The sequence below is a fragment of the Neofelis nebulosa genome, chromosome 10, assembly GCF_028018385.1.
Source record: "Neofelis nebulosa isolate mNeoNeb1 chromosome 10, mNeoNeb1.pri, whole genome shotgun sequence".
Lineage (NCBI taxonomy): Eukaryota > Metazoa > Chordata > Mammalia > Carnivora > Felidae > Neofelis > Neofelis nebulosa.
In genome coordinates this window covers 97132194-97156011 of record NC_080791.1, presented here as the reverse complement: position 1 = coordinate 97156011, position 23818 = coordinate 97132194, and the positions used below count along the sequence as shown (strand labels likewise).

The window sequence follows — 23818 nt, the reverse complement described above, 5'->3', positions numbered from 1 at the left end:
CCTTCTTTGAACAAAGATGCCTTGAAATCCTGAGTCCACCTCTGACTAGCTCTGTCACCTTGAGCACGTGACCACCCGACTTCAGGCTGCAACTCCTCATCCGGGAAACAGCTAACAACAGCCGATCCCTCATACGATGGTGTGAGGGTTACACGGAAAATGTACCCACGGGACACCAGAGATCCTGGCACACAGCACCCTACTTCTTGAATTAAGACTCATCGGGGGCACCTGGGTGGCTCAGTCCTTAAGCATATCTGACTTGGGCTCAGGTCATGATCTCACGGTTCCCGAGTGTGAGTCCCACATGGGGTGAGCTCAAGCCCTACTTTGGGTGAGCACGAGCCCTGCTTTGGGTGAGCCCCACTTCTCTCTCTCTCTCTCTCTCTCTCTCTCTCCCTTATGGGATTCTCTCTCTGCCCCTTGCTCACTGGCGCCCGCCCTCCCTCCCTCTCTCTCTCTCTCTCAAAAAAAAAGACTCCAGTTATAATCACACCATTATTTTACTGCCTAATTTAGTTAATCATAACATGGCCCTTTTCCTACAATGCATCCTGGTTTCAGAGACCTTAAAACATAAAAAATCAAATAAAATCCACAAAATATAGAGCTCAATCAAGGGCAGCGAACGTAATATTATTAGCCAAGTTCCCCCCACTGTCTTAAGGTCTAGCTCAAAACTCAGATCTTCTTTCTTCCAAAGAAAGCAAAGCTGTTCTGTGTGAGGGAAACCAGCCCTCGATTTGTAAGAAAAAGCCTGAGAGCTACTTCAGTGTCCTCGATGAGACCCAGTGTCCTGGATGAAGAGACTTTTATATCTACCTTGATGTTTCCCGCTCTATTTTTAAATTGAGACGGAACATACATACACACGGGTGCACATGCCATGAGGACACAGCCTACTGACTTTTCACAAACAGAGCACCTTGCATAACCGACACCGAGATCAGAGACTCCTATTTTCCCGCCATTGTTTCTCTTCCATCCCAGGTCTCCCAAGTCGCCTGTGACTCTCCTCTGCCATTGCCCCTCACTGCCCCTGCCTGTCCCTGCCTGGCTGAGCCTTATCGCTGCCTGCCTGCTTACCGCAAACGGGCTCTTGGCTGGTCCGCTAGCATGTGGCCTTGTTCCCTCCAACCTGCCCTCTGGCCTGCTGTCAGACTGAGCCCATTCATGTGTCTCTCTCTTGCATCCGTGGGTCCCCTGGCTCCCCTTTGCCAACACATGGGGCCTTTGCTCATCTGAGCCCCAGTTGCCTTTCCCAGCCCATCTGCAGGTCCACACCAATATGCACAGACCCCACAGTGAAACTGAACTCACCTGGACCCACACACCCCACCAACCTCACTGCTCTTCATTCTGCCTGGAAGTCCCTTTTTCCTTTTATAACCCTGAAGTACACCTCCCCTCCCACTCCCCAAACCACCTGGCAAACTCCTACTCATCCTTCAAAACCTTCCTTCAGTATCTCCTCGGAAAAACCTTCCCAGACCTCCCCAGGCACAATTAGTCACTGCTCTCTGGGCTCTGATAACCATTTACGTGTATAGGTGGTAAAGTCGAAGTCAACATCACACGCAGCACGGTATATATTTTGTTCCATATGATTTTTCTCATCTACCAGACTATGAGTTAAGGATGGGGACAGTATCTTACTCCCTCTGGGGTCTCAGCTCCTGACTCAGCAAATAACAGCCAGATGGGTGGACAGCTGCTAGGATGGACAGAAGGATGGATAGATGGATGGATGGATGAGTAGAGAATGGATCTATAAAAAGCACTTGAATAGTGGGAAAGAGGAATAGGTTATAGTTGGTTGCAGGGGTGGATGGATACTAGCAGGGATGGAAAGATGAATGGATAGGTGGACGTGGCATGGATGACAGATGGACGCGGCATGGACGGACAGATGGACGCAGCATGGACGGACACATGGATGCAGCATGGACAGACAGATGCACCCAGCATGGATGATAGATGGATGCAGCACGGATGGACAGATAGACGCAGCATGGATGGACAGATGGACGCATCACGGATGGATAGATGGACGCAGCATGGATGGACAGATGGACGCATCACGGATGGACAGATGGACGCATCACGGATGGATAGATGGACGCAGCATGGATGGACAGATGGACGCATCATGGATGGATAGATGATAGCAAGGACAGATGAACACAGGGACGGACAGAAGGGCAGGTAGAAGGTGGATGGATCCATAAAAGAATGGGCTAAACAAACCGTGGGAAGACAGAACTGTGTTAATGGGAGGAAGAGGGGGAATGGACGAGTCCACCGCCTGTATCAATTTCTCGGGACCCTGAGGGGCTGAGCCTCTTGCAGCCACGGACGGTGCCTTGCTTTCGTCCTCCAGAGTTTACGGATCAGAGCAGTGGGCACCGGCAGCCCCCAGCTCCTCCCCACCTCACCTCACCGCTCCAGCCGTGGACCCGAAAGGTGAGGCCTCAGGAATGAGGGGTCCGAGTGACCTCTCGCCTTGGTCTTGAGCCAGGTGGCGAAGACCAGTGCCACAAGGAGATCAAAGCTTTCCAATGTCTGAGTCCAGCCCCAGTCTGCAGGGCGGGTGGTGTGCCCGCCGTGTGCCAGGTCTGTGATAGGCCAGCTGCTTGGTTTGGAGTGGATGGACGGCTGCTGATACCCTTTGCAAAGGCTCCTTTGCAAAGCTGCCATTCGGGGACCCTAAAATGGCCGAAGGGCCGGGCTAAGCGGACAGGACAGCAGCTTTTGGAGGGCTACCTTACCCATGAGTGGGCTTCCATGGGAACCAATCCGCCACCAGAGCCTGCCATCTGTCTGCAACGAGGGGCGGGACTGGTGGTAGGTGGGGAGCCCTCAGTGGTCCAGAGATCAGGCTTTCATGTCCCACAGGCCCGGGTTTGAATCTGTTTTGCCACTTGCCACCCGGGTGACCTTGGAAAAGTTCCTCATCCCTCTAAACCTCAGGTTATATGCCTGCAAAAGTGTGGACCATCAGAGTCCCACCTCACCAGCCTGAGCTGAGGATTAGACGAGTTAACGGATTCCCAAGAGTAAGCGATGCCCACGGTGCCCGGCCCAGGCAAGTAAGTGCTTGACGCACAGAGGACCCGGGAATTACGTCATACAGAATCTGCTGCCACTTTCTGTAAAACGGGTAGTGCCCGTGATCAGTAGTTCCAGGTTACACTCTTCAGGCCCTCCCGTCTCTCCCTCGGGGGTCTGCACAAAGAACAGATGAAGTCTACGCACCGTACCCACCCTAACGCTTAGCTCCCAACAGCTGGACTTGCTAACGGTTTACACATTAAGCCCCCGTGTTGAAGATCGCTGATTCAGAGTTGACGTCCTAGAATCCCAAGTCAGTAGGATTCTAGAGGAGGTGGAAAGCTGGGATGTCTTCCTGGAAGAGGAAGCAATGAAAGAAGGGAGGGAGGGGGCGCCTGGGTGGCGCAGTCGGTTAAGCGTCCGACTTCAGCCAGGTCACGATCTCACGGTCCGTGAGGTCCGTGAGTTCGAGCCCCGCGTCGGGCTCTGGGCTGATGGCTCGGAGCCTGGAGCCTGTTTCCGATTCTGTGTCTCCCTCTCTCTCTGCCCCTCCCCCGTTCATGCTCTGTCTCTCTCTGTCCCAAAAATAAAAATAAAAAACATTGAAAAAAAAAAATTAAAAAAAAAAAAAAAAAGAAGGGAGGGAGGGAGGGAGGGAGGGAGGGTGGGAGGGAGGTGATCAGCCCAAAGAGGAGTCTTTCTCTGGCTTCCTGCTAGCAATGCCTCTCTCCCTTGCTGTGTACTCAGCTCACCGTCTTTCTCTTTCTTCCCAACCCCCTCCCCACCCCCTCTCTGCCTCTCTCTTCCTCTGCCTGCCCCCCACGTTAGCCACCCTACACCTCTACCTGGCCCCTAGGTGGAACAGACATCCTTCTGAGCCCTGGGACCACAAAGACTTTTGGTCTTGTGCCCCAAGAAGGGGCAGCATCCTCAGTGAGACCCCGAGGCCCCCCGGGGCCCCTCTCCCCACACGGATGCCAGGCCACAGGATCCAGGCTGGGCCACTGCCAGCCAGATGCATCGCTTGTTGACAGATAACAGCGCTGCAGTTTAAGGCTCCATAGCCAAGCCAGGGCTTTGTTTTGCTTTGTTTTAAATTAGCAATGCAGGGGGTTGATGTGGAGGTGGGGGAGAGGGAGAGGAGCCAAGACAAGTTCAGGATGAGTTCCCGCTGGGTCCTGTGACTCCAGGATCCACCCGCCCACAGCCCTTAACGAAGCTGCCCTACCCGCTTTAGCTTAGGTCTCTACCTCCTCCCCACCTGCCCCCGTCTCCCTGGGAGAGTGGGGGAGGGAGAGCGTGGGGGAGGGAGGGCGCTTCCGCTTCTCTGTGTCACCAGCCCTGTCATTCTGCCCCACCACCCTCTGTTCCCATAATGAGACCCAGAATGGGCCTGCTAATTGTGCCCCAGGGTCACAGTGGGGCTGAGGCAAGCCCTGACATCCTCAGAAAGATTGGGATATTTTTTTCTCGGGGAGCGGGGGGCCCCCATCTTGCGTGAAACTGGGCATAGAGCGGTAGACCCCGGCACTGCTGGCGAGGGTCTCTGGAGGGCCTGCCCGGTGGGCGAGGGACTCCCAATCCGAGCCCTTAGCTCTGGGTGGCTCAGGGACGGTGGCAGGACCAGGGAGGAGGGCATGTACAACCCCGTAAATTAACACATTGAGCCGCTTATTCTCTGTGCAACCATCCATAGTAACCAGCTCCTCTGTCCCCACGTCCCCATCAGGTCTGGGGGTTCCTGAAGACGGACGGCACGGGCCAACCAGGGTCTCCGGTGCCCTCCCCAGGAGCACCTGCGGGAGACAGACACCTCTGTGATGCTCAGCTGAGCATGAAGAATGTGGGGACCCCGGGAGCCTGAGACCCCTTGTCCCCAGTGGCCACAGCCTTGCACTTGCGAACCCCTTCGTCCTGTCAGGGAGCATCTTCTTTTCACCGGAAGGAGGCAAGACCAGAGCTGTGCATCCACTGCAGCTCTCTTTCCTTTTGATTTTCGCTCTTCCTCCTACGCTCTTCCCATTTCTCAGATGGGGAAAAGTGAGCCTCAGCCACAGCGGCTTGATGTAGCTGAACATGGGTGCATTGTTCAGAGACGGGAAAACAGAAGGCGTAAGCGATTCTCTCGACAATGTCTGCCAAGTGAGGCTCACCCATTCTCACGAGGGGGTCCCCACAGACCCTCCAGGCAAGTGCCCAGCATCCTGGACCTGGCCATTTGGTGCCAAAGGGACCCGGAGGAGGAACCTAATGGTTTAAGGGACCCATCTCTGATGATGGAGCCCAGCCTGCCTGCCTTGGTTCCACTGTGTCATCTGCATGAACGAAAAATGAAAGAGGTGAACTTTATAACTCTCCCAACCAAGCGGCTGGTGTCCTCCTCACTAGCTAAGGAAGGAGATGATGCTCAGAGAGGTCCAGCCGTTTGTCTACAGAGCTGAACCCGGCCAAGGGGAGACGAGAGCCCACGATTTTGTTTGCAGCCAAAGTCCCTGGAGCCCCTTGGCTGAGTCCAGCCTGCACTGGGCTGTCCCCACAGGGTCTGTCCTCCCGAGGACGCATCTGAGAGGTTCTCAGGCCAAAGATACCTGGGGTTTCAAAGATTTCTAAAACAGCCCAGTGCTTCTAGTACGTGGCTCAAGAATAGCAGACGCCGTCTTAGTGCTGAAGTTGACTTTGGTATGAATTGTGTCTCAACATGTTCCAGACCTTGAACTCCACATGGGTCCACGGTGTGGTCTCACACACACAGGAGTGCCTGTCCGAGGATATGACGCCTCTGAGAGAAGCAGTTTTAAAAAGCCACACGACGGTAATAGAGATGTTTCCAAACTGGCCACCCTGCAGCCAGTAAGGAAGCCAAAAGCTAAGAACTCGTAACTGGAGCTGAGGGAAGGGGCCAGCCCCACAACCAGCAGCCGCTTTCCTCTGAGAAACACGGGGCTCCGGGCCTCGTAATTCAGACTTTATAGTCCACTGGGTTGCAGTGGGATCTGGGGAAAAGGGCATCTCACGTCTCTGTAATTCTCCCCCACTCAAGTCCATGTAAATATATTCTAATGCAGAAAAAGTGTCTGCGGGAGGTAAGACCACAGAGCCATTAGCATTTTGATGGGTTTTCCCAACACATGGAACAAGAGTGGTTTAAAATTCATAGTGTGGAAATTAATCCGGGTCAGGCCTCTCCCTCCCCAGCTTGAGGTGGCCCAGAACTTTTTACCCCTTTAGATTAGGAAAGAAAGTTAGGAAGTCAGTCAGTCCTACAGTGAAGAGACAAGATGGTTTTCTAGACTGAACGTGGAAAGCCCCCTAAACACAATGATTCCACAGAATCAGTGATAAGGGCAGAGAAAAAGATCTGACATGGCTTAGGCGTGGAGTCCTTCCGGCCGAGCCCAGGAGAGAAGTCCTGCTTACTCCTAACAGCACATGAGTCTCTCTCGCCACTGACAAAGGCCAGGCCTCTTACCACCCATCCCAGAAGAATGTGCCACAGAGTAGGTGCTTACAGAAGGATCAGGAAGACAGGAAACTCCGCAAATCCCTGATCTCAAGAAGTTCAGGAGAGAGGGTGGGCGGGGAGAAATTGACAAATCCAAGAAAATGTGCAGGGAGACAAGTCCAGCTGCTCTGGCACCCTGAGGAGGTGGCAAATCTGGGGCAATCCTGGTCCCTCCTCAAAACTTCCTTCTGAAAATAGATATGAGGTAATATTATGCAGAAGGCAAGATGCACAGTTTTCCAGAGTGTGGTCCGAGAGAACATACAGATGTTGTTAACCTAAATGACCCCCAACTTGGAAACCAGGCGAGGAGAGGAGGGTCTTTGTTCAAGCACTGATTAGTAGGCCCACCAAGGATTCTTTAATGATCTAGAGGATTCTAGAGAAATGTAACCTTGACTCATGTAAAGCGGCATGAGAACTTGTAATAGATTAGATTTTTTTTTTCGGTCTGATAGAGAAGATAACCCCAAAGGTTATGATTTTTATTGTAGATTTGTAGGAGATCTCATAGGATTTCTGAGTTTTAGAAAATTATACTTTGATGGTACATACCCAATTAAACACACACACACACTGCACAGGGAAAAAACGGGAAAGAAATATAGCAAAATCTTACCAATAGGTATCTTTTGGTCGTTGGCATATTTATGCGAGTGAGTTCCATAATCAGAAAAAAAGTGATAAATGTTACTTTTAAAATGGAGAAACACCCACCGGTCTGTGATTCCTCCAGCAGGAGCTGGTGCACAGCGTTTGCCCTAAGGCGCTTTATGTGGATTATCTCACTAAGGCCTCCCCACTGCCTTATGAGAAAGGTACTATGACCCCATTCTACAGATGTGAGGAAATGGATACACAGGAAGTTAGCCTCAGGTCACAGGTACAGGCAGTAAGAGCCAATCTAAACCCCAGGCAGCGAGGCCCCGGAGGCCGCCTGTGTAACCACCCTGCCAGACCGCTGCCTCCCAAGGGGAAGAGGAAGGAGTAAACACATCTGCCGGGCTGTCAAGGTCAGGCGTGGAGAAGACGGTGCTCCCACCCCCTCCCAGGGCTCGCAGTGTGCTGGGAAGCCCGGCTTCGAATGGAATTCGCATGTGTCTCTCCCACACTTGCAGGCTGGGAACCGGTCTTCTCCGGTCTCGGGCCTCCCATCATCTTGGGAAGGGGCACACTGGGGGCGGGGCAAATGAAAGCCCTCACCTCTCAACCTGCCCTACAGCATGGCCTCTACTGAAACCGGTTTCTGTGCTCTAACAGCCTCTAATTAACAGTTCCCTCCATCGCTCTCTTCGCCCACACAGTCGCTGCAGAACAGCTTCAGTTACCTAGATCATAAAGCGAAGGGCAGCCACGCTTCAGCAAAGACAGGGTTCATTGTGTAGAAAAGGACCTCTAGGAGACCTGGAGGCCGTGGGTTCTGCCTCCAAGTCACCGCGTGACCTTGGGCAAGTCACCAAGCCTCCCTGGGCCACATCACGTCGCCTTTAAAAGGGGCAGGGAGACCCATTGTGCTCTGATGCCCCAGATGTTTGGCCAGCGTCGGTCTTGCTTTCGCCGCCGGGGTGTTTTACAATGCCGTGGGCGTGAAGCCACGCCAGGGACCCGCGCCTACTGAGTCTCACTAAAGCTCTTCATGTGGCAGGTCACTGCCGACTAAGCCTGTGCGGAAATTAGGTTTTTGAAGGAGGAATACCATGTGATCTCCGAAAACCAAACTGGGGTGGGGGCGCTGCAAAAGGCAGAATGCAGGGAGTGGGGAGAGATTTAAATAGGGCCCTTGAGAGACCCCCAAAACCACCACATCTGTGGACACGGAACGGTCACAGTTTGTTAGTTTTTTTGTTTAGGTCAAATACGTTTCCCTAGGTGTCCAACCACCTGCAAATTCAGGCAGGATTATTTGGGTAAATACTGTGTTTGCAAAGCTTCCAAATAAAGAGCCCCATTTTCCTTGATTTAACAATAAATATCTATCCAGCCTTTACCTATGGCTGTGAGGCAGGTAGGAGAGAGGATAATTCAGAAATGTCAGCTGCTAAATAAGTGTCAATATTGAAAGACACGTCTCTAGGTGATTAATTAAGATCAATGAGCAAGAGAAACACAGGCGAGCTCCTACAAAGACAGAAAATGATTCTGCTAACGAAAGTAATTTTAGCAGACGTGGTTACTTCTGATTCCTGGATGAGTTACTGTCCCTTTCAGGCTCTACAGTTTCATTATCTATCACCCAATGGCCTGTGATTCTCAAAATGGGTTTCCCAGGAAATCAGAAGCTGTCAACGTGGGGCGGATGGCACAGCCCCTATGACTCCTCCAACAGGGCAGCTCCATGCTGAGTGGTTTCTTGCAGGCTCCGTGTGGAACTTTCTTTGAGTTCTATGGCTACAAGTTGAATGCCACTAGACTAAATCAGCCCAGGTCCTTTTCACTTTAGTATCTATAGTCCCCAAGGTGGTACCTTGGTTAAGAACCCCAAGGCAGGGGCGCCTGGGTGGCTCAGTTGGTGAAGCATCCGACTTCGGCTCAGGTTCATGAGTTCAAGCCCCGCGTTGATTCTGTGTCTTCCTCTCTCTCTCTGCCCCTCCCCCACTCATGCTCTGTCTCTCTCTCAAAAATAAGTAAACATTAAAAGAAGAAAGGAAGTTTGCCATACTGGTAGCCAACTTTTTTTTTTTTTAACGTAAAGGCATCAGGGCAACCTATGTGCAACATCACTTGGGGATAGAACGCCTCCAATTCTGGAACGGGGGACCCTCTGTGCCAGGCAACGAGCCCCCATCCCTAGGCAAAGGGTCTGCCAAGACAGATCCTAAAACCACCATAAGAACTGGCAGGGCCTGAAGAGGGGCACTTGCATTGTCCCAGGTACTTTTGTTCGCTCAGTCCCCATAGCAACCTCATGCAATAGGGGTTGATCTTCTCTCCACTTTGCATGGGAGAACCCTGAGCATCGGAGAAGTTGGGTAACATGTCCAGGCCCACGGGCTCCTAAGGCAGGATTCAACCACAGCACCCTGCCTCTTAATCACTTAGAAAGCCACAGAATGGAAGGGGATCCGGAGACCAACTGGTCCCTCGCATCCATTTTAGAATGGGTGACTGGGGCCCAGGGAGGGTAAAGGGACTCAACTAAGGTACAAACAAGGAGTTGGTGGCAAAGCAGGATTAAAACTCAGACTCCCTCCTGAAGTCTCGTCTGCCCACTCTGCCGTTAGGCCACTCGGGACAGCACGGCTTGGTAGTCAAAGCTTCGCTCGAGTGCAAGACCCTACTCTGCCACCCATACACCCTGTGACACCCCGCTCATCACGCCCCTAAAACGGGCATGGCATTCACACTTGACCTGCAGGGCTGTTGCAGGGGGTGCAGTAGGACAGTGTGTGCATGTGGTATGTTCTCAATGAATTCTAGCTCTCTGTCCATAGAAGCCGGGGCAGGGACAGAAGAGGACACAGAATGAAATGGATCCTTTTCTTTTTTTTTTTTTTTTCCTTTAAGTAGGTTTCATGCCCAGCACAGAGCTCACCACCCTGAGATCAAGACCTGAGCTGAGATCAAGAGTCGGACGCTTAACCAAATGAGCCACCAGGCGCCCCTGAAGTGGATCCTCTGGGTGGATTCCAAGCAGGAAACACAGGGTCTCTGTCCTGATCCCACCACCCCTCCCCCATTAGCAGCATCAAACTAACCGCTGCCCCCCATTTCCTCAGTCACCTCTGCGGGGGAGACATCTGGGAGAATTAAGAGGAACAAGTCCAAGTCAGATGCCATGACATGATGTCTCCCTTAAGTCAAGAGTGAATCATCCTCTTGAACTTTCTATTTTCTCCTGACCTTGTGTTAATTCCTAGTTCAAAATAAAATGATGTCTCTTCAGTACCAGGAAAAGGCTACAAAGTAATTTCAGGTCAGCACGCCGTCTGGGTAATGAGACTGAATCCATTCAACTGCACAGTCAGGGAATTGAAGATGTGGAAAGAACCTTATCTCAGAGCATCTGAAATACCGCATTAAAAAATGATGATCTCTCTAAGAGTAAACCGGTAGCCTTGCCTCTTCTGGGAGGCAGGAAACTGAGGCCCAGAGAGGCTGAGCGACTTGGCCCCTGTCACACAGCCACGGAGCCGGTCGGTAAAAGAGGCAGGCAGGGGGAGAACCAGGTCTCCCGACCTCATGGCTCTGCTGGCACTCAGGGGGTGCAGGGTGCAGGGGGAGGGGGAGCGAGAGAGCCGGAGAGGGGCACAGAGGCAGGGGAGTCTGGGTGTGAGTACAAGTGCACACAGTTGAGAAAGCATGAGCCCCTGAGGTGGGGGGAAAACCTCTGGGCCACCTGAAGTCCCGCTGACACTTTAAGTGTCTGTGAGAAGAGCGTGAACAAGCGTGCACGAGGCTGAGTGAGCGAGAGGGATGCGAGAGGGGGTGTGCAAGAGGAAATCGGCGTGCTGGAGAGAGCAAACAAGAGGGAAAACATTTGGGCCATTTTCAAATTCCCACAGTCAAATAAATCAAAACAGACTGTTCTGAGACAATGAGGCTGTTTCAAACCACATCCTTTACACTAAAGTCAACTCCAAATGGCCCACTTGGTGGCTTCTCATGGCCAGGAAAGCGGCGCCGGTAATATGCCCAACCGGATAGCTAGGATCCTCGAACCTGGGGATGAGCCAGGTAAGGGTTAACACCCACTTTCCAGACAGGGCTCCTGAAGCCAGGACAGCGCAAGTCCCTTGGTCCCCACACCCCGCTGCCCGGGTGATTTCTGGGAGGTGGCAGAGTCCGGGAGACCCATGCCCCTGAGGAAGGGCTGCCCTGGCTGCCACGGGCGGACAGACGAGGAAGGAGCAACGAGTGAAGACAGAATGTTCTGGGCGCCAACTGCCCCACAAGGCAAAGCAGTTGCCCGCCTGTCCCGGAGCGCCCAGCAGTATTTGCTGCGATCAGCACCTCGCCGCGCGCCTGGCCCTGACCGGCCGGAGGAAGGCCCTGCCCTTCCAAGCAAGTGGGGAGCTGGTGCACGGCGCTGGGCCAGGCAGGAGGACACTGCCAAGGCCCCAGAGAACGGCCCATCTCCCATCTTCCCATCTCCCAGCCCAACATCTGCAAAGGGAACCCTGTGGCCACACCTGGAGTCCACCAAGCCCCCCCTCCCAGCAGCAGGAGGGGACGGCCCCAGGCCAGCTGGGGCCGTGGACAGATGTGGCTCTGTAAGCATCCGTGGCCACGAGGCGGGCCGTGCATTCTCTAACCATGGGCTTGTCCTAACCTCAGAACATTCCTTAGACGCGGGTGTTACTCTTCCCACTTTACCAAGGGGTAAATTGAGGCCCAGAGAGACTAAGTAACACCCAAAAGTCACCAAGATGGTAAATTTAGACACAGTCAGAATTGCATGCCAGCACGACCAGGTCCTTCTAATTCACCCATCACTTGCAAAGCTCTTCTCTCTGATGGGGGTTGGGAGGCCCAGAGGGCAGCATTTTCTCATGGGTTCCAAATGCAAATCCCAGCCAAAACCCTGCTCGCCGCAGCCCGCTCTTGCTAGCTAGGGACGCAGACTCTCCGAGAGTCCCCCTCGTCAAGGAAAGCAGAACCTAGACTTATATGCTACACCTCTCAGTACTTCCTTCAACTGGTTAGAATCTTCGTGTTTTCTGTTGCGTTAGCGGAATTTTTAAAAATGAAATAGAGGGGTGCCGGGGTGGCTCCGTAGGTTAAGCGCCCGACTCTTGCTTTCGGCTCAGGTCTTAATGCCACCGTTCATGAGTTAGAGCCTCACGTCGGGCTCCGTGCTGACAGCGCGGAGCCTGCTTGGGATTCTCTCTCTGCCCCTCCCCCACTCGCACACACACGCGTGCAGAAATATTTAAGTAAAGACATAAATAAAACTGAAATGTAACATCTACACAGAAAAGTACACACCATCTGAAGCAAAGAGCTCGATAACCGTCTATGAACTACACATACCTACAAGAGTACCAACCAGAATAAGGGAACAAACCGACCAGCACCCGAAAGGCCCTCGTGCCCTTCCAGGCACTCCCCAACTGCTGCCCAAAGGTCATCACTATTGTGCCTTCTAACGCCACGGCTTCGCCTGGCCAACCTTGAACCTCATATAAACAGAACTGCACCGTGTAGACTCTTTCACATCTGGTGTCTTTTACTCCACGCCGGGATTCTGAGATTCTTCCAAGTGACTGTCAGCAGCAGGAGCCCATTTTCTGCTGCATCGTACTCCACCGGGGGCCTATATTCATTCTTTCTGGACATCTGGATGGTTTCCGGGAATTGCCTGCCATGGACGGGGACGTCGTGAGCATTCTCATACATGACCTTTGGGGAGCATTCATATGCACTGCTATGGGATAGATACCTAAGGGTGGCATTGTTGGGTCACACAGTCTGTCTACTCAACTTTGGTTACGTTTCCCAATATGTCTTTTTTTTTTTAATTTTTAAAACCGTTTATTTATTTTTGAGAGAGAGAGAGAGAGAGAGAGAGAGAGAGAGAGAGAGCGTGGGTGGGAGGGGCAGAGAGAGAGAGAGGGAGACACAGAATCCGAGGCAGGCTCCAGGCTCGGAGCTGTCAGCACAGGACCCTACGCGGGGCTCGAACTCATGAACAGTGAGATCATGAACCTGAGCCAGGGTCAGATGCTCAACCGACTGAGCCATCCAGGCGCCCCTCCCAATATTTCAATGTTGGGTCCATTCTGTGTTTTAGACATTGTACACCTTATGCAAAACACACCCGCAGCTCAGTTGTGGTCTACAGGGCCGCTGTTTTGCACCTTTGGTCTGTGTGCTTTGCTCATTGTAGCCACTGGCCAGGCCATCCTCCTTCACAGCATACTGACACCTCACAAATTAATGTAAGAGTGGGGGGAAATTCTAATACCCCCCTACACTGAGGGGTGACACAAGGCCTAAATAGCGTGTCCGCGGCTGTCCATCAGTGAGACCTCCTCTACCAGAACGAAATCACATTAAAGTCCCTTCAGCAGCCTCTTCAAAATACACATGCCGGGTGACTGGACAAGTCCAGCCTCCCTGTACCACTCCAACTTGCTGAGCATGGTCACACGCAGGAATAATTATTTTAAAATCCAGCCCAACTGAGAACCAGCGGCTTGGGTCACACAGCAACAAAGCTAAGGTCACAGTGGCTTGGGTCACACAGCAACAAAGCAGGGCGCCCAGGTTCCCCAATTCCTAGGCTCTCTCCTGCCACCCAGGGTTCCCCAAACCTCCCCGTGTGCCAGCATCCCACCTGTTTCCAATCACAGCCGACAACAAGAATGGATCCTGGCACTCCTTCCGGCCCCACCCTTCTACAGGGCTCAAGCGGGTCCCACCAGTCAGTCAGAGTTGGGATCTGGGATGACAATTTTTTGCTATCCGGGGACCACACATCATGTCGCTCCTGCTACTCAGGGCTGGCCTCGGGAACCCTTGCTGCTTTAAGTGGCTCAGCCTTCTTGCAACTCAGGATGGTTCTAGGGAAACAGAGAAAAGCCCAAGCCCAAGCCTGGCCTCATTCTTTGGCTCGTTTGAATCTGATTCCCACACTAACCCTGCTAAGCCACCCACGAAAATAATTTGTCTCTGGGCCAGTGTGGTTTTGCTTGGTTTTGGTTCTTGCCCTGGGTTTGAGAGACGGCAAACGAGCCCAGAGAGGGTTAGTGCCTTGCCCAAGGTCACACAGCGAGCCTGTGCCAAAGCTAGAACTTGAACCACCTGCCCATTTCTAACTTGGGGGGGGGGGGGGGAGGCTCTTTCTCTCTACTCCAGGGGACCTTTCCCAAACAAGTAGGAACCACCAGAAAAGGCAGAAACACACGACGGTCACCTTTTTCAGCTCTTACCTGCTAAGCAGTAAACGGTGGGGACAGCGCCCAGACTGGCTGCCGGCAGGGATCTCAGCACGCAGACAAGAGCCTCGGCCAAGAGCAGGCCAGGGGTTGTTCTCCTGCTGGTCCCTGGGCTATAAGAAAGAGATTTTCCCCAATGCTGCTGAGACTGGTGATCTTACCTCGCCGAGAGTTGCCCTTTTCCGAAGCGGTAATACACAAACCCAGGGAGGGGCTACCACGCGGCGGTGTTTCCCGCAGCCCAGGAGGCCTCCCTTGTCTGACTGCTTTCGTCTTTATTAACATTTGCAGAACTCACAGTGCCTTTGGCTGCAAATGAGAACCAAGCAATCTCATTTTCTCCCCTCAACTAGGCCACATGGCTCCTTCCTGTTCTTTCCCCAACACTCACGCGAAAATTCAAAACAAAGGGCCAGGGGGTGGGGGCTAAAAAATACTAAAACGTTCCTTAACATCTGCAAATCTGTCCTTTGAGGCCATTTTTAGCAAAACGTGCCTGAAACTGGGTCCGCAGCTTGTGTCAACACAGTACTTCCTCGGGAACAGCTCTGTCTGCACCTCTAGTCTTTACCTTCTATGGAGATTGGGGGGTTGGGGGGGGCGGGGGCGGCAGAGGCGGGCACCCCGCACCCCGTCCGCGTCCGGGAAGTGAAGGTGGGACTCCAGAAATGGATGCCGTGCCGGACACCCCCCAGCTTCGGCCAACACCTTCCTTGGCGGTCTGGCTCACCGCCTCCCAAACTCCCGGGGACTCGCTGCCGGCGGGCGGCAAGCACATGCTCGCGGGGAGGCGTGTCCCGCGCTCTGCTCAGCACTGCGCATGTCCGCTGGGCTCCTTCCGCCTTCCGCCAACCTCACCGCTGTTATCCCGGGTCCACGGAAGGAAAAGGAAGAATCGGGCTCGCCCCGCCTGGTTCTTCACAAACCAGAAAGTGGCAGGGCCAGGATTCACCCAGGATGGCTGGACCCCAGGCCCCCAACTCTAAACACTGCTCCACGTGGCTCTCTTGCCATTACCCACCGAACTGGTGGGGACAGGCCTGGCCCCAATTCTGTTTCTCCTCAGCCCAAAGGTACAGTCATCCAGCCCTCCGCGATGCCGTAAGGCACAGGTACAGGCCCTGCGGAACCCATGGGGGGGGGGGGGGGAGCGCTGCTTCTGTTCGTAGCCTCCCGCTAACTGACAGGAGGGACAAAGAAGACAGATGTGGGCCAAGAAGATACCTGTCTTCCCTACAGGAGGCTCTCAAAAGAATAGTGTCTTCGAAGGGGCATCTCTGGATCAGTGGCTGAGTCGGTTCCTGGGAATTAGGTAGCCTTAGGAGTGTGAGGGCAGGATGTCCAGGGTCAGCAAGAAAGGGCCTCTGAGAGGGTTTGATGGCAGGAAAGGAGGATGAGCTGGACGCCGGAGAGGCTGTTTCCTTCCCCACTCTCTGGTGGAGGGGGACCACACCTGAGTCACCTGTACCAGGGGTTAGGGGTCCTCTGGGTGTGGCCAGGAGAGCAGAAACCCTGTGTGCCCAGAAGGACGGACAGAGGGGTCCTGAGCCTAGGGAGGAGCTGGGGAGAGGAAAGGACTAGGCAAGAGGACCCAGCCCCAGCCAGAGAGTTCCTTGTGATGGCTACAGCTCGGGGCTTAAAGACCCAGAAGAGGGGCACCTGGGTGGCTCTGTCGGTTAAGCATCTGAGTTTTGATTTCAGCTCAGGTCATGATCTCACAGTTCGTGGGGTTGAGCCCCACATTGGGCTCTGTGCTGACAGCTCAGAGCCCAGAGCCTGCTTTGGATTCTGTGTCTCCCTCTCTGTATGCCCCTCCTCTGCTCACACTCTGTCTCTTTCTCTCTCTCAAAATTAAATAAACATTAAAAACATTTTTTTTTAATTTACTCTATTAAAAACTTATTTTAAAATCTTTTTAAAAACACAAACTATTTTACAATTAGAAGAAAAGGAACGCCTGGGTGGCTCTGTCGGTTAAGCATCTGACTTTTGATTTCAGCTCAGGTCGTGATCTCACAGTTCCTGGGTCTAAGCCCCACTATCGGGCTCCATGCTGACAGCACAGAGCCTACTGGGGATTCTCTCTTTCCCTCTCTCTCTCTGCCCCTCCCCTGTTTGTGCTCTTTCTCTCTCAAAATAAATGAGTAAATAAATGAACTTAAAAAAAAGAAGAGGAAGACCTCTTAGAGTTTCTGTTGTTCAGAGCTGCCCGAGTGGCTACCTACCCTCCGTCTCAACTCTTCAGTAAAATTCCAGCGCACAGACAAGAAAAGACAGAAGGCAGGAAGGAACGCCTACTTTCTGCATTCTGCAGACCTCACCGCCACACCCCCCTTTGCTTGGAAAGGCCAGGCCTTGAGGGAAGGTGCAGACAAACCCTCCAGTCTCTCATATCCTCCTCCGCCCCCTGGGAAATCTAGGCAATTCCATAATCTCTGCACCTCGGGCTTCCCTTCCATGAAATGGGGGTTTGCTGGGCCTCGGATGACAGCGTTTGAAGTGTGCATACTTGGAAAAATTCTGCTGTGCTTCTGGAGAGACCAGAGAAGGGAAGAAAACCCAGCTGGCAGGTCGCCCCACACCCGGCACCAGGCGAAGCACCTGATCCGGCCTGTGCTGTCCTTGTTTTCCAGATGACAAAACAGAGGCTCAGTTAGGATAAAAATAAGAAGAATAAGAATAAAGGAAATCCAAAAAGCAAACAAGCAAAACAGCTTGCCAAAGATCACGTAGCTGCTGACAGCCAGGATTTGAACTCAGATCTACAGGACCCGAAAGCCACTTCCGCACTGCTCCCGTTCAAATGCCACGTGGATGCTACGGCTGCCTTTGGAATTCTCCCTTCCAAAACAGTGGTTAATTTTAATCCCGTACATTTAGACCCAAAAGACATGCATGAACTCACGCACACACCTTCAAATATATTATTAGCATTATTATTGTTTTGCCAAAGACGTTCTGTCAGGGAGCTCTTTCTCTCTTTGCACACACGTGTACCTCTCAAACAGGTTTGAGTAGACCTTTGCGAGGGGTTGGGCTATTTAGAAACAAAAATTGCCCATCATTTCAATTCAATTACATAGCAACCACCTTTTTAAAAGAATATTTTTATTGGAGCTCATTGTTTAGCAAATCGTCAGACTCTTTCTTTCAACTACTTCAAGAAGGAAGAATTATCAAATGAAGGGAAGGAAATGTTATGCATATCATCCCAGCTGCTGAAAAGAATGCCGATGGATTTTCCTCTTGCACTCTTCATTTATTTAAACAACACCCCGCTTCCATCAACAACCACGCCTCGGCTTCCTGAGTGCTTTTCTCCAGGGGATTCGAGGCTTTTGGTCACATTCCCCACTGGAGACTCTGAGGGGAGGACGCAGAGTCAGAAGGAGACCCAAAAATAAAGCAGCACCCACACCAGAATGTGGATGGGATGTCAGGAGTCCGCGGTGGGAGGAGAGCCAGTCGGAGCCAAAGACTAGACCCCAGACTCTGACTCTGGACTTCCAGTCTGGTGCTCTCCTGGTGTCTCCTGTTGGGGGACAGTGGGGATGGGTGGTTGGGCTTCAGTCCAGGTTCCTGGTGCCCTGAACCTGCATGCCGGTTCCGTGGCAATGCATCTCCTGAGATGCATCAGACTCTGAACTTGGCCCCCAGTGTCCCTCTCTGGGCTCTGGGGGGGGGGGGGTGGGGGAAGAGCCCTGGGCAGCTCCCACCTGTGGCCCCAACTCTAGCCCCTCTGAAGTGAGACCTCCAGCTCATCTAGCCTCTGGAAGAGCCAGCAGGCAGCGGGCTCCCACTTCCCCAGCAAGAAGCCACTGGAAAAGAAAATCTAGCCTCTGGAAGAGCCAGCAGGCAGCGGGCTCCCATTTCCCCAGCAAGAAGCCACTGGAAAAGAAAATCTAGCCTCTGGAAGAGCCAGCAGGCAGCGGGCTCCCACTTCCCCAGCAAGAAGCCACTGGAAAAGAAAATACAACAACAACAAAAAGCCCTTTGATCTGCCACGGATGGCCTCATCCAACCCTGGCGGAAGGTGGAGGTCACCCTCTGTCATGACCTGCTGGCCTCTCTCCTATAGGTCCCGTCCGAAGGCCCCAGGGCTCTTCCACAGACCCCGCCTAGCCCGGCCTCCTGGACCCTGTAAGATGAAAGGGTCACAGTGACATCTGTGAGGACCAAGTGAGGATGGGCAGGAGGCAGAAAGAGGCCAGAGAGGGCCAAGCAACTATGGGAGAGAGAAGACGGCCATTGGCCCAGCTGGCCACTCTGCAACAGGTGTTCTCAACAGACTGTCTGCTTGGTAGGGTGTCAGGAAAGCGGGGGGCGCGAGAGGACCGTTGCAGTTCGTCAGTGGGGAATCAGGCAAAAACATCATGGCGGCCCATGCAGTGGAACCCAAGACATCCCTCACAGTGAGAGCTGTGCCTCTCCCATAGACTCACTACAGCTTCAGGGGACGGTTCTGCTCACTCTGGTGGCCCTCCTCAAGCACCCCCTTCTCTCTCTTGGCCTGAAGGCAGGCTGGAAATATCCAGACGCTGATGTTCTAGGAGGAACCCTCAACCAATGAGAGAACAGAAGCTGGTGACCACTCACTGGGATGATTCTGAGCGTGCTCCCCGCCCCCCCCCCCCCGTCACTGGCAGGGTCCCCGGTTGCCCACAGCAGTAGGCTACTCAGTACATTTTTTTATTAGCTCTCCTCCCCTCCCTGCCCCCTCCCCTTTCTGGGACCAGCCTCACACACCCATAAACGAACTGCACCCAAATCTTTGCTCAGGGACACCTAGCTAAAACAAGGCAGAAGTGCACACACTGATACAGAACAAGTGGAAACACGCAGGACGCAGAGCATCAGGGACAGAACCCCACCGGGACCATAAAATGAAGGGTGCCGTGCACACAGATGTGCTCATTTACCTCGAGGACAATTCGAGAGAGGCAAGAGGCTGGTGACTTTGGTTGTCCCTCGGTGAGGAGACTGGATTAAGCCTGAGAGTTACTTTCCATCGAATATACTTTTATGGTAGTTCCCTTATTCTCTTATTATGTTTACTCTGATTTTTTTTTTTCCCAGTCTTTTCACCAGTAAAACATGACTATTTTCAAAGAGCTTCTGAGAACTCCTAGAAAATCAAATACATGAACTATGGAGGAGCGAAAACCCTGGAAGTGATCATCGCCCTCATTTCCTGAGACCTGCTCACTTCCTTCCCGCCGCACTGTGGCCTTGGCCTCCTTCTTAGTCCCGGTGCAGGATGAAACGTCCCGATCCCCTCATAGGGTTGGCAGTGGCCACTGGACAAGGGATCGGGGTTGGAAGGCACCAAGGGCCAAGAGAGAGGCCTCTGAGACCCCTGGATCCTGATTTTCTCCCCATTCGGGCTGTGGAGACACAAGCTGGCTCCAGCAGGGGAGACCCCAGTGTCCCAGAGAGGAGCACGGCCAGGAGACAGACCCACTAACGCTTGAGAGGAGACTTGAGGTTCAGACCACCTGGGTTTGCACTTCCATACCCCTGCTTACCAGCTGTGGGACCTTGGGCAAGTGACTTAACCTCTCAGTGCCCCAGTTTCCTCAGCCACAAAAGTGGGGACAATCATAGTACTGAATTAAAAGGTATTATGGGCTAAACCGTGTTCCCTCCCAAATTCATGTGTAGAGGCCCTAACCCCCAATACCTCTGAATGTGATTGTATTTGGAGATGGGGGGGGGGGTCTTTAAAGTGGTAATGAAGTTAAAGTAAGGCTGTTGCCGTGGGTCCTAATCCAATCTGACTAGTGCCCTTAGGGAGAAGGGGAGATTTGGACACCCAGGAGACGGCAGGTGCATATGCACAGAGAAAGGCCACGCAAGGACCCAAGTAGGCAGCCATCTGCAAGCCAAGGAGAGAGACCTCAGAGCTCACCAAACCTGCTGACTCCTGGGTCGTGAACTTCTAGCCTCTCCAAAACTGTAAGAAAATAAGTTTGACACGAATCAATTTATTTCGTCCTCAGAACAACTCAATAAATTAGGGGTTATTTTTGGTCCCACTTTACGGACGAGAAAATGAGGCACAGAGAGGCTGAGTTATGTGCCCCAAGGCTGCGGAGTTAGTAAGTGGTAGTAAGTGCCTGGCACACTGCACGTGATCAGTACACGTTAGCTGTGCCCATCATCCAAAACAACCTGGAAGAGACTGATTGCAGAGGAGGCCATGGAGGGAGGCACCCCCTCAGCGCCTGCCAGGTTCCCAGGCGCGGGCCAGGTGTCTGGGATGCAGCGTTGAGCAATGGCGGGGGGGGGGGGGCAGGGGGGGGGGGTACATAAAGAGCAGCCCTGTGCCAGTGGGCACAAGGAAAGGAAGCGAGGCAGCAAGGGCTGTGAGAAAGCCTTTGAACACAATTGAGAATCCACTGGAGGGGCACGAGCAAGGTGGCTAAGATGATCACATTACACAACAGATGTGTCGTCCTAACAAAGTGTGGAAGTCGGGCTTCCGTAAATTGAGTTTTATTTTTAAGGCAGTAGGGAGCAATGGGAATCTGAGAGCTAATCTGTCTGTAGATTGAATGAGGGGCCTGTGATCCAGCTGGCATTTTCATAGATCCGGCTGCCTCGACTGAGGTGCACCTGTTCGGTAAAAGTCCTGAAGGAGGGGTGCCTGGCTGGCTCAGTTGGTAGAACGTTTGATTCCTGATGTCAGGGTGGTGAGTTCGAGACCCATGTCAGAAGTAGACTTTACTGGAGGCGGACGCCTGGGTGGCTCCGTCGGTTGAGCGTCCGACTTCGGCTCAGGTCACGATCTCGCGGCTCGCGGGTTCGAGCCCCGCGTCGGGCTCTGTGCTGACGGCTCGGGGCCTGGAGCCCGCTTCGGAGTCTGTGTCTCCCTCTCTCTGCCCCTTCCCTGCTCATGCTCTGTCTCTCTCTGTCTCTCAAAGATGAATAAACGTTAAGGAAATAAAATAAAAACAAATAAAGAAGTAGAGTTTACTTGGCAAAAAGGTCCTGGTGGACTGGCTTGGTAGGGGCGGTGGGAGGACATGGAGACGTGGGGCAGTGTCTCCACTGGCCATGGGAACACCTGAACCGTAAATGTGGCTCTCCCCACCAGGCCACCACACAGCCTGGGGTGACCACAACCTTCTAGGCTCCCCTGCCCTGCCCTTTCCGCATGCTCCAAGCCTTAACTTGTGCTTGCTCCATGAGGAGGGCTGTGCTGCCCCTGCTCCCAGGTAGAAATGTCCTTCCTGAGTTTTTCTTGGCAGCTAAGGCCCTTCACTGGGTTTATTCTCATGGCACCCCCAGTGCTCCCACGTAAGAGGGGCTTATGGCTAGAGGCCTCAGTGCATTGCAAGGAAGGATGTGATCACTCACTCATTCATTCAGCATGTACATCCTGAGCATCTATTCAACCCCAGGCACCGAGCTACACCCTATGGGGCCTCTGCCTTTATTCCACTGATGGAAACCAATGATAAAATAATGAGAATAATCCTAACATTCACTGAATACTGTTCAAGTGTCACATTCAATCCTAGGAGATACACTTCATGCATTTTAGTCTCATCTTCATAAAACTCTATGCGGTACAATGGTGGCACAGAGAAGTCAAGGAATTTGTCAAAGGCCATGGCACGTGGCTGAACTGGGATTTGAACCCAGGCCCTTATGTTCAGAAGCTGTACTCCGAACCTTTGGTGGGGTGTTGATTCCTCTGCCTTCATTGCACAGGGACAGGCTTCATCTCTGAACCCTCGACCACATCAGCTGAGCCCCCAAACCCTCTGGGGCTCCTATGGGACCAGCTCTAGAGCAGAAAGCTGTCCGCTCATCGCCCCCCCACCCCCCACCCAGGCCCCCTCCTCAGGCAGAGATGCCCAGACATTGCCCCTGGGGAGAACAGCCCAGCTTGCAGAAGTCACAGTGACTTCCGGTGCTGCCGGTGAGCCCAGGATAAATACCAAGTGGGAACAATTCATCTCCACGAGATATTCTTAACCTGGAAGGGCCTGGAAAAGACAGGCAACTCCAGAAAGGTGGGCTGCAAGAACATAGATGGTGCTTCTCATTCAGCCACTTCGAATCATTTTTTCTAGAAAACATTCTACCTGCAACTGGTTACAATTGATATACGTCCATGTTCCTTGAGTCCAGACTGAACACCCAGCACCCCTCCAGGCCTGTCCGGAGGGAGGGAGGGAGGGAGGGAGAACAAACGGACAACGGCATCTGGCAGGTGCTTGTCTGCCAATAAAGTGTGTTTTAATGCAAACATTGACCTCCTCTGTGCTCACCACTAGGCTGCGAGGCGGCTATAAATCCCCACCTTATTGATAAGAAAGCTGAAATACCGAGCTGAGTACCGAGCTCAATTTACCAATTGCTCGCCAGTTGGATAGTTGTGGGAACCTTGGCAAATTATTTAATCTCTTTGTGTTGGTTTTCTTGGTTGTCAAATGGGGCGATAGTAGGACCCACCTATTATGGGGTGGATGGTGTACCCAAAAAATAGATAACGTTCCTCACCCCTGGTACCTGCACATGAGTCCTTATTCGTCCTTATTCAGAAATATAGGGTCTTTCCAGATGTGATTAAGTCAGGATGAGGTCATTAGACCCTAATCCAATATGGCCGGTGTCCTCAGAAGGAGAGAAAGGATAGGCACAGGAGGACACTGCGTGATGACAGGGACATACTGGGTGATGTGTCCATAAGCCACGGGACACCAAGGATTGCCAACAGCCACCAGAACCTAAGTGGGAACAAGAAAGGACCCTCCCCTAGAGCCCTGCCAATACCTTAATTTGGGGCTTATAGCCCCCAGAGCTGTGAGAGAATAAATTGTCTGTCTGCTTCAAGCTCCCATCTGTGGTACCCTGTCACGGGAGCCCCAGGAAACCAGCTGCCTCTCGGGGCTCCCGAGCTGGTCCAAGGCCCTGCTCCAAGTGTCCCAGGTGAGAGGCTGTCGACGCTAGGCCAGGGGACAGGAGCTAATGAGGTGTCGGGGGGGGGGGGGGGGACCTCGCAAAGCCCAACTCCCAGGCCCAAGTGGCCTTCGTGCCTGCCAGTGCCTCTCAGGGGTCAGCCTGCCTCCCTGGCATCTTGGTGACTGCTTTGGCGGAAGGCCACGCTCCTCAGCCCCCAGATGCAAGTTTCCCCTATGCCTTGCGGGGGGGGGGCTCGGGCCCCCTCAGAATCCCGTCTGGAGGAGCCACTCTCTTCCCACCCAAAAGCTATTCCTTTGAGGGGGACAGTTAAGCCCCATTATTCTGGAGGTGTTTACGTCTTGGCTGGAGAAGTGCTCCATTCCCCTGCGGGCTAAAACCTACATGAGCGCCCGCGCCTGCTCTGCTGGAGGGGGCCCTAAATGTCAGGCACCAGGTGGTGGTGGGGGGGGGGGCT

At 53.0% G+C, this 23818-nt stretch overlaps 1 protein-coding gene across 4 annotated transcripts in view; it reads right to left on the bottom strand.

Moving 5' to 3' along the window:
* The window catches only part of TSPAN18 (tetraspanin 18), a 187640-nt gene that overhangs the window by 156937 nt on the left and 6885 nt on the right, over window positions 1–23818 (bottom strand). The window contains exon 1 of one of the 4 annotated variants that reach the window (XM_058688731.1): window positions 14425–14524. The exons of the other annotated variants lie outside the window; for them this stretch is intronic. The gene's annotated coding sequence lies outside the window, so the exon portion shown is untranslated. Of the gene's footprint in view, window positions 1–14424; window positions 14525–23818 lie in introns of those variants that run through there. 4 annotated transcript variants of the gene reach the window in all.